This window comes from Mycteria americana, chromosome 1 (assembly GCF_035582795.1).
Source record: "Mycteria americana isolate JAX WOST 10 ecotype Jacksonville Zoo and Gardens chromosome 1, USCA_MyAme_1.0, whole genome shotgun sequence".
Classification (NCBI taxonomy): domain Eukaryota; kingdom Metazoa; phylum Chordata; class Aves; order Ciconiiformes; family Ciconiidae; genus Mycteria; species Mycteria americana.
Window position 1 is genome coordinate 145,983,538 of NC_134365.1, and position 16,557 is coordinate 146,000,094.

At 41.5% G+C, this 16,557-nt stretch overlaps 1 protein-coding gene across 1 annotated transcript in view; it reads left to right on the forward strand.

Annotated features, from left to right (window-relative positions):
• Positions 1-485: 485 nt before the first annotated feature.
• The window catches only part of P2RY8 (P2Y receptor family member 8), a 36,683-nt gene continuing 20,611 nt past the window's right edge, over positions 486-16,557 (forward strand). The window contains exons 1-2 of the mRNA XM_075523002.1: positions 486-542; positions 4,082-4,168. The gene's annotated coding sequence lies outside the window, so the exon portion shown is untranslated. The remainder of the gene's footprint in view (positions 543-4,081; positions 4,169-16,557) is intronic.

Sequence of the window (16,557 nt, forward strand, 5' to 3'; positions counted from 1 at the left end):
TATGTACATCAAGTGCCTGTCTAGACTGCAATGGATGCTGCTCCTTTAAATAACTTTTTTTTTTTTTTTCTCTGTTGGGCACCGCAACACTGAAGTCATGTTGAGAATATTGCTCTAAGCCTTTTCTAAAAATGAGAGTTAGGCACTCAAGCCATTACTTAGTCATTTCTACACTTCATCACATAAGCTTCACTCAACAGTAAAATGTACTTGGCCACAGTTATGCAGAAGACACTGCAAATTCTCTCTTCCATGGAGGTGATCAGAGTCATCTCCTCTGGCCACCTGCATATTCTCAGTGTGAAACAGAAATCATGCGTAGGGCATGGCATTAGTTACCAAACTGCAGTGGAAGGGTAAGATGGATTTTTTTACTGTACTTGAAAAAGCAAAGACATTAGAAGTGAGGAAGGAGTTAATCGTTGCAAAACACACGGTCATTTCCTGAGCCCTGTGGTTGGATGAGTACAAACTTTCAACTATTTCTAATTCTTCTCTGTCATTTAAGAGGCTTTCAAGGTGCAGTGTACATCCCAGACCAGGTAAGGAGTACAGCTTTTCGCTTCTTGATTGTATATTCAAAATTGTTTTTCAGTGGAGTCAGACTCAGTCAAGACTGATCTGTTCTCCCTCCTATTATTTACATCCAAAGGGAGAACAAAGTTCATTGCAATCCAAGAAGTACATGTGTGTCTTTGTGCCAGATGACTGTGAGCTGTAGAAATAAAGAGCGAGCTGTATGGGTTAATAATAGAGCAATGATAATGAAGAAGTTATGTTACACATAGCCAGAAGTCAGAATTATTAGAGCAAATACTGCAGTAAAAGAGAAAGAAAACTCTTACCGCCCTTTTTAAGGAGTTCACGCTGCAGAAACCACTATCAAAATAAGGGGTTCTCAGGTGTAGAGTTTGCTTTAGTAGGAGAGTAGTAAATATCATAGCGTGTCTTCAATGGTATTTTTAAAAGGAGGAAGAATGAGCTTCTACATATTGGGGGAGGAAAAAAAACCCAGATAATTTTGGACCAGTTTTATTTGTAAATCTGGACTTGATATCTATCTTTAGCTATTGCAGAGTCACGTACTGTAGTCATCCTGAGACTGTTCCTGAGGTTTGCAGCAACCAAACGTACACACAGAAGTGACTGTGGAACCATATCATAAAATGATATAATTTCATGGGGTCTTTTGATGCATAAAAACTGAACTCAGACAGACGGGCACCAGAAGGAAGTCTCGCAACACAGTGCACTCTTGCATACTGCATTTGTTGTCTCTTAATAGACAGGGAGAGAGACTATTTGCGTGAAGGTTTTTTTAATAGTTCAGAAACAAGCATAAAATAGCCATCTGTAGGGCAGTTATTGTAATAATGTCCTGTCACCGGGTTGCCCTACAGAAAGTGAAATTGTACGTGCTGTGAGGATCCCTGGGTGAAGTCATACACTGGAGATTCAGGTTTTGGGCATTTGCTTTTTTTTAAGGCTTTGCTTGTAATCAGTTTTAATGTTTGGACATCGGCTCCTTGACTGTGCTCAGTGTTTGGTATAAACACTTTCTGGATTTTATACATAATGGTCGGGAGAATCTAGCTAGGATTTGCAAAAGCATTCATTTGATTCAGACCTGTAAGTCCCATCAATGTTTGGACTTCATTCCTAAATCACCTCCACCTTACTTGTGAGATTGCTACTGGGGTAGCACTTGGACCTCTGTAATGAAATTCACCCTTAAAAGACTCCATGAGCCACAGAAGTTTTGTCAGTGTCATCTACAGATGGGGAGCTCAGATGAATCCCAGTTGACACCAGACTTGTGCCCTGGTTTTCGCAGCTCCCCAGTGCAGGTGATCTGATCAAGAATCCCAGGTCTTCCCTTGCAAACAGCTGTACATCAGTTCAGACGCAGCCAGAGAGCACGTCACCGTTCTGCTAGGGAAGAGGCTACGGCATGGGTAGAAGCATTTGCATCAGCCTTAGTCTTCTCAGTTTGAGTATCGATGCTAAGCAATTTGCTGTTCCTTAGAGCTCTGTATGGCCTCAGCTGCTAAATACTTGCAGCCCGTGCTACAGCTTGCTAGATGAAAGCTGGCTGAGGTGTGCCTACCCATCCTGCAGTCACATTGCCCAGCTACTGCACAGGCACAGCTCAAGGGAAAGTACTCAGCAGCTTTGTGTGGGAAGAGCACACTGAACCCAGACCTCACCTGTCGCCAACCAGCAGCTTACCCACTGCTTCTGCCTTCGGTTTTTAGCGTCCCTTCAGGTACATTTCTTGAAAATGTGTATTCACCTTCTGTCTTTCAGGGTGGGTTTGGGTTCAACTCAGATGCATCTGCCTCTGCAGACACTTTTGCTCTCACTGATGACTGTAAGCACAGAAGAGGTCAGCTAGGGCGATTTAAGATGTTTGCTCTCAGTGCTCTCTTTCAGCATGAGTATCTCTGGTGTGGGAAAAGGGTGTACTCCTCAGCTGTCTTGTCGGAGGGAGGCGTACCTTATATGTAGCAGCATAAGAGGATGAAAAAGAAACAAACCCTAGAAAAGCCACTCCTTGTATGGTAAATGTGGCCTCCCCCAGTAACTGCTGTGTTCTGGTCGAGTGGCTAGAGGGGAGAAACCCAGCAGCCCACAACCCAGCCTCAAGAAGTTATCCTGCGGTGGGCTCCCTCTGTCCTGCACAAAAATGAAGAGACACCACAACTATTTCTCAATGCGTTTAAAAGATATGGTGGTGTTTGGCACACATATCGCCGCCTAACAACTTTACTTCATATTTGCATAGTTTCCAGATAAAGCTTTGTTTTGAAACAAAAGTCCAGGGGGGTTCACTGCTGACAAGTAATGTTGCAAAGCCTCCAAATGGACAGAAGGATGTTTTTCATTTCAGGCATATTTATTGACGCTGTTCTCATGTTTTTCACAGCGTGCAAAATAAGCTTGAAAATGGAGCTCTCCTCTGAAAAATTACTTTATAGAAATGGGAGCATTTGGCCTTTGACTACTGCCTCAAAAATTCCTGGATTAAATGAGCTCATTTTATAAGTAAATGTCTTTGGGACTGTTGTTTGGGCTTGTTTACTCTTACTGCCAGCTCTCGAATGGGAAGGTCAATTTGGTATTCCTCCTGGGCTTACTATTTATACGCAGGAAACCTGAGAGGGACTCTTAGCCTGAGAGTTAGGGTTGTTATTTTAAAATAGGTTTACAATGGGTAATATAATCCAATTTTTGTCCAAATTTAGGTGCTAATCAATGAGAAATATCCCACAGGATTAATTTTCTACATTTTTTGAATCTGGCAATGTCAGTTTTATCTGGTCTCTTTTCATATATTTTTGATTGGAAGCCTTCTGTCCTTACTGAAATTTTCCATTTGTAGTCTTATTTTTCAGTGTTGCTGAGTATTTAGCTAAAGCTAAATAGTCAGGCAGAGAAAGAGAGAGAGATCTGTACACACTTCTTGCAACAGCTCAATTTTTTTAAATGCTGGATTTTAGCTCTCATTGATATCCTGGCAGGGAGACTCTGCCTTTTTGCGCACAGACTGATGAGGGACTGTGTTCTTCAGGCTGGGGCAAGGCATCTATAAGCTTGTTCATCAAGAGCTGCACATTTTTGTCACATTTTCACACTACTGCATGAGGAATTCAGGCTCAGCAGCTGGTGAATGGAAAATAATTTTACCCTCACATCCTCACTCTCCCAACGGCTGATTAAGTCTTGAAATATCAACAGAAATTATGCACCGGTACGGTCATGATGAAGCATCTAGCGTTACTTATTACCAGATACACTGCACCTGATTCAGATCTGCAAAAATAAGAAGGGAAAATATCAAGTCACCAAAAAGTATGTGCTCTTTTATCTTCTCTTCATCTTCAGATGTGGATATTATGCATCTTTAGTAATCCTGAACAGGTATGTTTTACAGCTAGTGAACTGTGTTTTAAAGCTATGAAAGGCAGCGTTATCAGTGCTTGTCACTGTTCGGCATTATCTTTAGATGTGCTCCTTTTAAAACTTTTTTTTTTGTAGCAACTGATTCTTAAAAGATTTTTTTCTTTGGTCCTTTCTGCAGCTCTTACTCATAGAGGAAATCTGATCTGCTGCAGCACGGAAACATCAACGGTGACCACGGCGAGACAAAGTCCTTAGGGAGCTGCCTGTAAGTCCGATCAACATTTAAGATGAAAAGTTTTGTGTTTTCTTTGGCAGGATGTTACATGCAGAGTTTAGCTGTATGAGGCAATTGCTGAGGCAATAAGGGAATATTCAGGAACACGAGCCTCCGCTTTGAGTAGGTGAGTAAGCACAAAGAAAGGAATCATCTTGTGAAGACTTTTTCTTTCTTTTTTTTCCCCCACAACTTCTCAAAAATATGATCGGTCTTTGAGACTTTCTAAATTGTGCCCAACTGAACTCCTGTTCTCCCAGGATCCTGGGTACCCTGAGTAGACCCCACTTAGGGCTACAACGGTTCAGCAGTTGAAGGCTGGGGGAATAAGCCTGTCGTACTTTTGTTACTTCACCTTGTGACAGTCAAGCAGTGCAGGGATCAATGGGAAATCCTCCTGGAGCACAGGGGGTGGTGAGAGGTAGGGTAGAACCTGTGGATATGCAGGAACAGAAGTAGTGAGGGAAAGGAAAAAAAAGAGAAGAGGAAAACTGGTAGTACGAAATCAAGGCAGACGAGGACAGAGGGCGGTGTGTGGACAGTGGTTGACGGGAGAAAGACGGACTTTGGGTTGCATGCTACAGATGACGCAAGTGGGTTTGTAGAGGACAGCAAGGCGTGATCCTTTCAGCTCTTTTTCTCAAATACTCTGGAGAAAAACCTGAAATATCCAGGTCTCAGTAACCTAAACGTAAATCTTCAAGGCAAAGTAGGTTTGTCTGCACCCTCTAGTGGTCTAGACAGAAAATACGTTTCTACCCAACTAATTTTGCATTGCATCCATTTGCTGGGACCAGTCATACTCTGGTCTTTAGCTTATTTGACACATCTGTAATAACTGTTCTCAGCCTCTGAAACATGATGGCTGCATCCAAACTCCTTTTTGGGAATGGTCTTTGGTCTATGATAACTTCTGAACTACACAAGATGGTTGTGTGGGGCCCAGAGTTGTTTGAGGGAGCATTAGTTGGTGTGAAACAAAACTGTGCCAGAACTGTAACAGCCAAAGGAATTGAATTTCATAGCCTGAGCCCAGGTTCTGACAGCGTTTAATTTACTAATACTGACATACCCTTCATACAGTAACGTCTCCCTTGTGCACGTGGTATAGTCCTCAGTCTCCTAAGTGTAAATATTACAGAAGAATACTTCCACACAAAAAAATCAATCAACAGCCCATTCAGAGGGAGACTGTTGCCTGTCTCCTTGATCAGCTCTCATCTACTTGCTGCTGGAGGACCCATGCTGACTGAGGGATAGGACTACAAGAAAAGGCAAAGTAGCCTTGTGATTTTACTGACTGAGTGGTGTCCTGGGAAATGAGATTCTGCCACTGATTCTGCCTGAAAGTCTTGTGTGATGCTGAGAAAAGGGCACCTCCGTAAGAAAAGGATACATGAGAAATGCCTGAAATGGCACTGGGGTGGAACTTCAGAGCTTCAGCTCCAAGTGGGGACAATTCTCATCCAGCCTCTGACTACTGGGGAATAATACCCTAGTAGTTGCTTCTCATACCATAAGATAGCACTACTTAAGATAGCAGTACTTAAGATACTTAAGGACAAGTAGAGAGCAGATATCCATTTGCAATTATAGAGCAAGTGGATTTTGACAGGCCTGAGAGAGCTGGCCCAGTGCCAGTAAGGAGCAAGCTTAAAGCACATCAGTAAGACTATGTTTCTCTTTAGAAATACTAGTACTTTCTTTTCAAACACAGTCAAAGAGTAGGAAATAGTGTAACTCCTCCTCTAGAGCGCTCTCCTAGAAAAAAGAGCATGCACATTCAACACTCTCTTTGAAAAGTATTTAAAGACTTATCTACCTCCTTCCTTACTAGCTAGATAGTATGCTAGCTACCACAGCTGGCCAGCTGAAGCTGGAAGAGGAAGCAGTGGTCGTTGGACAAAAGAGGAGCAGATGCGTGAAATATCATTCAGCTAGAAGGCAAAAGACCTCATCTGTAGTCTTGTCTTCAAAGACACTATTTCACATTAAGTAGTCACTAGATAACCCCAAAGGCCAATCTAAACAGTAGATATCAGGCCATGTCCACTGCCTTACAGCTGATGACTGCCCCTGTCACTAGGCTAGAGAATCTCTTGCCCTCCTGCGTGGTGTTTTCATCTTTCTCTGAGTTGTCATATCTATAATTTTTTATTGCGCATCTTTGATGTGAAATATGGGCAGTACCCAGCAGCTTTGTGGTTAAAACAATCTCCTGCTCAGATAATAAGTCCTATGGTCAAACTTGGAAGGCAACTTGAGGCATCTATTTCCTGACCTTAACTGCTACTCTATCATTTAGACAGGGAAGTGTTTCTCTTCTACCAACCATCTTAAAAGACTGTAGCAAATCATATTCAGTCCCCAGAAAGAAAAGGCAACCAGGAATTTTCATAAAAGGAACCTTCATAAAGAGGTTCAAGGCTCAGGTCTCCTAGTAGCTTTCCTGCGAGAGAGAGGATGTTCTGTGACACTCACATTTTTTTTTTTTCCCAAGTTTTCATTTTTCCAAGGCTCATCCATAGTCTCCTCCAGATGGCCTATGTGTGTGGCATGTGAAGAATGCTGATTTCACGCTGTTTCTCATCATTTTGCTGACTATTTCAGATCCCATTCTGAGACACCTAAGTCTTCATTGGTGCCTTAATCCTTCCACCCATGTGATGCTCATCTTACAGAGCCTGAAATCCTGTTTCAGATCTGGCTTCAAGGGGTTAAGCTTTCAGAAACAGGCATCAACTCTGAGTTCCTCATTTTCAAATGCTTATTAAAAGACACCTGGGTCTGACTTGCAGAAGTATTGAGTGATATAGGTCCAGGTCCAGATATAGTCAATAGAAATGTGACTTTGAAACTGTAACATTTTATGTAATGCCAAATGCTCTTAGAGATCAGGTCCTAGGCAACTCAGGGCCTCCATTCCTCACTTTCCTGTTCATAATATGGGGTTCAATAATCTTCATATTACAGGAAGGCTTCAAAGAAGAAATTTGTGGGTCTTTTTGAAGCACTTTGATGCTACAACACTGGATGCCACAAAAATGCCCACAAATAAATTATTTATTTGGTATTGAGGACAAGAGTTTGAACAGTGCACTGTACATAGGGTGTAGCGTCACTCATTGAACAATGAGGAGAAAAAAAGTCTAATCCTTTCTGATGGGGTATTTTGCCTTTGGAGAATCGATGGGAGTGCATTGGTTCCAACAAAGTTCAAATGGAAATGGGCAGGCTTAAACTTGTCCATTTTCCAGCCAGCTGACTTGTAAAGTTTCTTGGCAGCTGGGTTGATTGGTTCCCTTCAGCTTGTTGACTTCCAGCTTTTCACTAGTAGGATCATTAAACTGCAAAGCAACCAGGGGAACTTGCTGATGAAATTCTGGCTGCCAGGCTCTTCAGCTGTTTATTTGTCCAGGCTGCTAGAGCAGTAACCTTCCTGAGGTATATGAACATTGTGAGTATTTTGACAAAGAAGGAAAAGACTAGATACTTTCATAAAGGACACCTTCTCCTCCCCTCAGTCCCAGGTCTCTGCAAAGCTGATCATCTCAGTTACACAGTGCTTAAATAATCATTACACTGACCAGAGCTGTTGTGGTCATGAGAAATATATAGTTAGTCAAAAAGTTTGCAGCTTATCCGTGACTGCAGCTAACAGAAGTTGGCTGCTAGTACAAGAATGTGAGACTGAGTTAAGCAGGAGCAAGATCAAGCCCTTAAGCTGAACTAAACACTGCTTTGCACATTGCATACAACATCTCTTTATCAGCCCAATTCATGAGCTAAATCTGTACATGCTTGTCAAAGAAAATATCTGGAACCCACTCTTTCACATGAAGACATGCCTTCTGAGTCACACATTTCTCTCGTGGATCATAAAGATATCGTTAACACCTCTAAGACCATGAAGAATGAAGTTTCCTGCTAGATGACTGGCTTTTGTGATCTCAGCAATTCTCTGCTGTGTAGATACCTAACCTTAAAATCCGGTCTTGGTGGATAAAATATCCTCACAAACTCATCACTAAGATGTTTCAGGTTCAGCATATGTTAAATGTTTGAGATTTTAAATCATATATACTTGTGAAAGGTTTTTTCCAGCTTTTTAAATGAAAAGTTTTCTATCAACAACACCTCTCAGAGAAACTAACAGGACATGGTGCGGTTTTACATGTTACAGTAGGCTGAAAGGTTTGCTCGACTCACATGTCTATTCCTGCTAATGTTTGTGGGCTGTCTTACATGAGTACATGATTACCCTCACATGAGAGAGGCTGAGATCAAAACCGATCTGGATATCAATAACATAGATAGTTGGTCTACCCTCGGCTTGAAAATGTTTACACTGAATGGGGTGGATTCTCAGCACCTCCCAGCTTTTACTGCTGCAGTACTGCAAAAATGAACTTTGAAGTCTCTCACAGCAGTGCGTGGGGATCACTTTGTTATACGGGGAGCGTCAGCATGTGGAAAGATTATTCCTATGCCAGTTAGCAATAGCAGAGCAGGGAGAGACAAATTGTACTACAGAAATATCAGCTCCTTTGATTGTGCCTACTGTTCTGGCTGCTCTAACTTGTCTCTGGGACTAGTGTAGTCATGAGTGTAGAAGGGAAAATAGGTGGTCAGAAACATCTTTGCCTACTTCTAAAGAGTGTTGGGGGCACCTGGGGATTTGACTTCCTCATGTCTGAAATAAAAAACGTAGTGTTGCAGCTTGCCATTGCCAACAATTTCACAGTTCAGACTAATGTGCTACAGGAGCTGTAAATACTCCTCTACCCCCACCTGTCTCACCAAAGAAAAAAGTTATCATCTTCCATACATCATCAGCTGAAACTTTTCTAGTAAATCTGAAAAAAAGAATTGAGTAAGTAGGGGTTTATTCACAAAGGACTGGCCAGAAATTCAAAGTGTGCCAGGCATTAGAAATAAGTCACGCTTCTATATCAAAGATATTTTTGTGTCCAACTGTGGGCCCAAGAGAGCTGAATGCTAAATGCTCTCACTTCCTGTTGCCTTCAATGTAAGATAAATGTGTTCACTGGGTCTTGGCCCATTCATAAATTGAGACTGTCTTGTGTTGAGTCAAGCGGGACTTGGCATAGGATTTGCAGGCTGGTTTTTGTAACCACATGAAATACTCTGCCATTTATTCTGAACTACAATTTTATTGCTTTGATCCCAGGCTGGAAAAGGGATGGATGAGAGGCACTTTGAGAAGTTAGCATGAGACTCCCGGTGACGCTCTCCCAAAAGGCGAGATAACACCAAGAAGCTCTCCAGTGTCTCTGTGGGCAGTAGAAAACACTAGCCTATTTTCTTCCTACAATTCTGTGACTTACAGTGGATTACTATATAGCAAAGATTGTTATTATTGTCATTTCACATGTCTACAACCTTATCCCGAGTTATTATGGCCATGACACACAGAAAACCGTATGCAGTTGCAGAAATCGGGGAAAGGAACAAAAAAAAACATTAGGTGGAATTATAAATGTCTGAATCCCAGGCTTTCATCCAATTGGCCAAATATTTTTATGCAATGCACAGAAACTTAGTTAATCTTGGGACCTACACCCTTTGTCAAATTTGGCTAGAATTAACCAACACATTCACATTTATTGAGGGAGAAAGGGGAAATACAGACCTGTGAATATAGACAAAAGATGCTTTTCAAACAAAGCTGAACGGCAGCTGGGCTCAGTAGTTGTTTGGGTTTTGTTTATATTCTTGCTTCTAACTTAATGATAAAGTGAACAAGTGGAAGTGTTTGACGCCTGCGCTGGCGGACAGTCACCCAGGACTCCCAAATCCCCTTCTGGATTATCCCACATCACATCCTTCCCCTACAGACGAGGCCACGTGCCCACCCACAAACCTCATTTGTCAGGTAAGAAGGTGTACTGAAAAAACAGAGTCTTTCACTTTTAAGTCCAAGCAGCCTACGCTGTTTCTGTGAACAGTATTTACTGACTGGCTCATAGAAAGCATTGCCTGGCCCAGCATTTCGGTGCACGTTATCCCCACAGTGGTCCACAGAGTCCTGGCCCTCGCCTTCCATTTCTGCAGCCCAGTGCCGTTGTGCCCTTTTACTTTCTTCTGGGAAGAAGACAGACATCCAAGCCTCCCTTGAAATAGATTCAGTCTGCGCCTTCTGTGTGAACATTAATGCCTCAATGTTCTCCTCCGGAGGAGGAGAAATGTGCTGTAGAGACTACCTTGTGGGTGCTTATTTCCTTTTTCGAGATCTGAGCCAAAGCTTAATTCTCTTGATGTGTAGCCATCAAAGGCAGTGAAGATAGACAACTCACAGTGATGCTGGTAAATAAAAATCTTACAGACTGTTACATGCTGTCTTATTGCTTCATGTGTAAGTGTTAAATGGGATTATATAGAAGCAGAGAGTTAAGCTTGCAGCAATTAAACTAGTAAATAGCTCTGAACATCAAGATGAAATTCTTTCAATTTTATCTATTTATTTATTTTATATTAATTTTATTCACATTTATTTCACTTCTGAAATAAATTAATCCTAAACCATCCCTAATCTAAATTCTTTTCCACGACCACTCACACTGGTGAAACACGGTGCCGTAGATTTTGGCAATGCCCTATGTACAGACAGTTGCAAATGAAAGCACTTTTTTGAACCCACATCTGTAAGACCCAGTGACTTTAGCGTTACAACTTTTTTTCTGTGTTGGGCCTACAGAGATTGTACTGCTGCTGAATCACTACTGTCAATGATGACAAATGACAGGAATATTTCCCCAGTGGAGAGACAGCCAACTATAGTATAATTTCTGAAAAGCCAGCATAGAATTCTTAGATCACATTTATAGAGTATGTAAATGTTCTTTGCGAATCAGTTCGTATTTGTCTTTTTGACACTGACAGTCCAGCTGTCTTTAGTGGCAAACCCCAAGGTAAAGTACTTTACTGCGCTTGCTCTGTTTTATATACTTCTGATCCAATAGATCTCAAATTAAATAACTGGGTAGAAAAAATGGTGCTACCCTACACTGGAAGAGTTTGGAAACCAACCTCTCTTCTCATTATCAGAAATAGCCCCTTCACTTCATGTTTCAGTCTGGGTGGGTGAGAAACCTGTGCTTGTTCTTTGGCTAAAAGTGCAGAGTTTCCATTTCTGAAGTTCCCTTTATAGTTTCCACTAGTTCTGAATGTCCCCGCCCCCCAGAAAAAAACCCACCTAGATTGGGGCTCTTCTGTGTTGTTTATACACTCTGTTTAAAATGTTATCAAGTCTTTTTTAACTTTTTGTATGCTTAAAAGCAGATTGTTTCAACCACTACTTCCTTATTTCTCCTCCCTTCCTCTTAACTCTTTAATATACAATCTCTTAGATACTCATGCTTTTCTTCTTCATTTACAGTCTATGAATAAGTTGATCTATGCATTTTCCCAACCAACCAGGAGCGTGAAAGCCAAGCAAATTTTCAGGTAGCTTCTCATCAGAAAAGCAAGACAGGGTTGAAGAGGTGACAACAGTTTGGTAGGAGCGGGGCTTTGTCAGGCTTTTACCATCGAGAATCCTATGGTCTTCTCATTCATCCTTCTAATAGCATTTTACTTTGACAAGCCTACATCACACATTGCATCGGAAGTATCAGGATTGCTTGCTATCTGCCACGACACAACACTACAAATGAGCTGATCATCTGCTACTTTCCTCAAACCCTGTCCTTCACAGTGATGCATCCACATACCCACTGGTACGAGTTAGTCATACCAGCAATGACAGGATGTCGCAGGAGATAGATGAGGTCTCGTGCTGGGGCGAGGAGGTGTGTGTAAACTACTCCATGTATGTCCCATGAGCCTAGTTCTGTTAAAAAAGCATTAGGTTAGCCTGCGCTCTGAGGCCAACCTGCTCCACGTTGTAACTCCATGAGTCCAGCTTTCATTTTTACTAAGTCCTTTTCTCTGGCCTTAAAGTGGGGAAAACAGCTTCCTAGGTGTCTCCCTGTGTAATTGCCCCTCTTAGTAGGTAAATGTAGTCAGTGTAAATATAGGATCTTTACACTGTTCTTCTCCCATCCCAGCCTGGAGGGGAGGATATGTAAAGGACCTCAGCAAGAGGTAGAGCAAGTAGATACCTACATCCCTGTGAGCCACGGCTCACCATCCTTCTCTAAACAACCTAGGAAATCAGGCATGTTTGTGCAGCAAGAAGCACTCTTGCCTGTCAGGAGGGAAAGAAACACGAGTACTCAGCCCGGTGATTTGCAGTGAGGGACCATACCCACCTGCCAGACTCACCCTCATCCACCCCCACAAGTCCCTTATATCCAGACTACTCTGTCTGGGAGAATGCTACAAAAATGCAGAGTTGAGCCAGGTAGCTTTTCTCTGCTGAATGCCTTTCCTAGTCTGCTGGGACAGGATATATGGACAGGATATCTGTATTCAAGGAGTCTGGCAAGGGAAAAGTTAAAATGTCTGTGGACGTACCATCATCTGGGACGGCTGGTTAGCTGACTGAGTGGCAGTAGAGTATGGAATACCTGCGAGGAGTTTTTACCTAGAGAAAAGCTATTGGGACTGCTGCAAAAGCAGGAAAGGCAAGTACTTTTATTTGACTGCCACTGAGGCTTACAATAAATAGTGCAGGCAATCCATCCAGGGTGGGACTACGCTCACCAAGGGATGATTTAGCTGCACAAGCCAAGGAGGTTATTCTGCAAAAGGGGCACAATCCTAGAAGGCAGAGCAAGGTAAATGTGCATTTGTGGCTCACATTATATGCCCAACATCAGGCCTCTGTGTGTTCATGCGCCTGACCTACTTGTTGGCATTCACCCCAACCTCACACTAAATGAGAAAAGATTTCTTCACAGGTGGAATTTCCAATATCCGACCTTAATGCTAGCATTGAAAAAAGGCTTTAGGAGCCTAAATACTCTCTTGTTGTCACTGTAAGGGCTAAAACTCAAGAGTGAGGTCTTCAACTGCTCAGCTTTTGCTAAGGGTGCCTAATATCAAAACTACGAAGCCCAGTCACTAAGTGCTCAGAAGCACGTATATCCTAATACCCAACTCAGACTGAAGGCCTGAAATGACCCACAGTTGTGGAGTGGGGAAAGACTGTTCCATGTGCTGTATCATTTTGAGGACCTAGTATACCATAAATAGTCAAAGCACTTATTGGAGACTTACTGGAGTACATCCTGCATGGGATACAGCCAGAAGAAAGGTGGCAATGTCATGTGCCTTTTACTCCTGTGGAGGCTTAGAGCACTCTCTACAGACTAGGGATGTTTACCTAATCTGATTGGAACCAACCATTCTTGCAGAAATGCATTAACCACCATGTTAAAGTTACTTATCTACAACCTGTCTTTACTCTTGCACCCAAATTTGTTCCAGTTTGCATGGTGCAACTGGGATATAAAGTCCATGGGTGAAAAAAAAAGACTGTAGTATTTTGTTCAGTACCTGAGAAGACATCCAAACTGCAGTTCCTATTTCAATGTAATCTATATGGTTTATGAAGTAACTAATAGAAAATATTATTGCTTGGTGGGAGGTGTACATTCAAATCTCATCACTCTGAAGACAGAAAAGAATTCATATCTCCCACATCGCCATTGAATGATATTTCGGAAATGTGAAGAGTACTGTTGTTGCTGGTTCAGATCCTTCCATTTTTTGTGAGATAAGACTGATGCAAGCATCTCGCTCCAGGAGAAATTTCAGTTGTAATACATGGTTGTAGCTAGAAGTCTCCTTGAAACCCTCAGTGAAGTGTCGAAAGCTGCAGCTTTCTCAGGGACCAAGGCGTTTCCTGTTGTCTAGCTTGCTTGCTGCTCGGTGTCCTGGTTTTCTGGACCTCATTCTAAAATGCCTAACCGTGAGTTGATGAGGTATGGGACATCTCAGCTGGGGCCATGGAGGCTCCTGGGCAGGCAGGTGCCTCTGCCTAGTTATGTTTCTACATCCCGGGGTAGAGGAGGTGTGGATGGTGGGTGTTCTAGGCTCTCCGTGGATTTGCATTCTGTATTAACTGCTTCTAGGTACTTGTTGCTTTCCTGTGTCTCTGTCTTTTTTTGTGATTGAGCAAAACTAACCACAATCTCTTTTTACACCCAGTTTCTAAAGAAACTCTTTTAACTGGTTTTCAGCTGAACTGCGGCTTTCTTGAGCTTGACTAGTGACAAGAACAAGACATCAGAAATCCAGTGTACAAAGTCATACCCTGTCTTTTGTAATATGAGGTATTCGGTCATTTGAGAACCAGAAAATCCTATTGTACCTTGCAGGTTGTGGAGATTTGTCCCTTTAGGATATTATTGCATTATTATAATTTGGGCAGAAAAAAACCACTACCTGTAAAGAAAGAATTTTCTATTTTGATAATTGATTTGGGAAGTCTCATTATTTGGATATCACAATTTAAGGCACAAGGAAGTGCTCAATTTAAAAAGAATAATATCTGAACACAGTTTTGACAAATGCAGTCCCTTGAATATGGCTTGGACTGGACATTCAAAAAGATGGCACAAAACCTCACTCATTCAAGAGCTTTCTGTCATAACTTTTGAATGATTTCATCAAGCTTACTGTATTGTCTTAAGAAGTCATGGAAAGGTTTGCAGAGAGTATAGCATAAGACATCTTGATGCCTTGTCTGGGAAAAAAGTAGTTATAAACCATGAGAACAAGTGCACTGATTCCAGTAAATTAATTAGTTGGATTAGTCCTTTCTGTAAAACTGGATACAGAACATATCTAACTTCTTGAGGTATTCTAGAAAAGCATGGAAAATCTTATAAGTAAATGAGTAGTGTGTTACAGCAACAGTTTTCATCTTAGAGTAAGCATGCAAGTATGGTTTTTCCAGATTTCAGTTAAATAACGGCAGGTGCTGTGCCAGCAATTTCAGAAGCTGCTTGTTCTCCTTATAACACCTGGAGCATTTACAAAGCAAGACACTAATATTTCTTAAACCATCATCAGCGAGGTAACTGAGCAGTGCAAATATATTAGTATTATAAAAAAAGAAAATGAAATCAGAGTAGGAAAGTGACTTTTTAAAAGCCGTCAAGCAAGTGAAAGAGAGAGCACTGGAACTGAAGATGATCTGATTATCATCCTCAAGGACACACCTACAGTCTTGTCAACTCTCAGAAGAGTCCTGCTTCTTAATCATCTACTTCTTGTTATTGCAGGGAGGCTTTTCGCAAGAAGATATAGAGAAGTTGCTAACATTTTCATCTCCTTATTGACATGGCTTTCTGCAGGAGTGATAATGAGGAAGCTCGTTGTGGGTGTTGTCCTCAGCCCACTTCATCCCAGCACTTTGGACGTGCTCTTGGAGTGCCAGAGCCATCCTTTTACACAGGCGTGTTCAACAAGGTGCATCCTTACTCTAATCTAGAAAGTCATAGTGTTTTGGTTATCGTGCCATTGCAGAGAGGTCACTGACATACTGATCTCCTGGTCAAAGTATCACTGCTACTTTTTCATTGAGAGTTTTGGCAGCAGGAGACAAGCTTGCTTTTGCTTTTGCTTTTGCAGAAAGGTGCATGGAAACCAGCCAGGAATGCTACTGCTAAGGACTGATTCCTCAAAAATAGCTGGCGGCCTAACTCCTTTTGAGGACTTATGCCAAAATTAACATCTTTCCCAAATATTGTTTTGCTGCAAGTGCTTAAAGAAACAAGAAAAAAAGGACAATAACTATGAGGCAAACAAAAGCCAAACATTTAATTAAATGTAAACTAGCTAGTTCTCACTCTTTGCTTCTGCAGATTATGAATTTGACTATAGCAAGTAAGAACAAAGCAAGAATGAAGTATGGTCCTATTATTCTTGAAGACTGCAAAAGTTATTATTTCATCTATAATTAAAATACAAATGGCAATGGCAAGGAGTTGGCATGTGATGTGACCTAAAAATAGGAGACTAGTATAAACACATGTTCAGCCTAAAAAGTAGTCTGTCTTGTGATTAGTGTGACCATTTCAAAATATTTCCTGTTGTGATTGTATAACCTTTAAAAAGAAAGGATAGGTTTTAGCTGATGAGTTGCTAGGTGTCTTCTCTTTCTACTAGTCTTGGTAGAAAAAGGATAGGTTTCTTTCACATCAAAGAAACAGATAACCAAAACGAAATAACAAGCCTTGGTTTTTGTGTAGGGTAGTTTATAACATGATGTAACAGAATGCTTCTAAAAGCTATCAGTCTATGCAGTGCAAACACAAGTAACTTTTATGTGTAGTTTATAGTACGTCTTAGAGGTAACATCTATAGACATGGTGTGGGAGTGGTGGGAGGTTTGAACTGAGGAAACCGCTTTTGAAATGTGTTTTTTTGTGTGTAATTTTTTTTAAAGAGTTTCAGAGAATTGAAAG